Below are 743 nucleotides of genomic sequence, written 5' to 3'. Positions count from 1 at the left end.
ATGATGTAATATAGAATTGTAACTTGAAACATATATAATATTATTAACTAGTGTCACCCCTACAAATTTAATTTTTAAAAAAGGACTAGAGGCTTGTCATTTATGTCGAATATATCACTAATGTATCAGCAACAACAAAAATATGGCATTATCCCTAGCCGGTTTGGCTCAGTGGATAGAGCATTGGCCTGCAGACTGAAGGGTCCCAGATTCAATTCCGGTCAAGGACACAAGCCTGCATTGTGGGCTCAATCCCCAGTAGGGGGTGTGCAGGAGGTAGCCGATCAATGATTCTCTCTCATCATTGATGCTTTTATCTCTCTCTTCCTCTCTCTTCCTCTCTGAAATCAATAAAAATATATTAAAAAATATGGCATTAAAAGTGCAGTATAAAAATTACATAAATCATCTATTTCACTGCAACACCTTTGCTTTAAAATCTGTGCTTTAGATGACAACTTTCCACATTCTCTAGGATTTTGTACTGTCTATTATTTGTATACTAGAGGCCCGGTGCACAAATATTTGTGCACTTGGGTGAAGGGGGGGGTGTCCCTCAGACCGGCCTGTGCCCTCTTGCAGTCTGGGACCCCTCAGGAGATAATGACCTGCTGGCTTAGGCCTGCTCCCAGGTGGCAGAGGACAGGCCCAATCCCTAGGTGCAGCCCCTGGTCGGGCTCAGAGCAGGGCCAATTGGGGAGTTGGGGCGCTGCCCCCTGTCATGCACGGAGCAGGATGGATAG

The sequence above is a fragment of the Myotis davidii genome, unplaced genomic scaffold (genome assembly GCF_000327345.1).
Source record: "Myotis davidii unplaced genomic scaffold, ASM32734v1 scaffold3580, whole genome shotgun sequence".
Lineage (NCBI taxonomy): Eukaryota > Metazoa > Chordata > Mammalia > Chiroptera > Vespertilionidae > Myotis > Myotis davidii.
Note: the sequence above shows the minus strand (reverse complement) of the source record.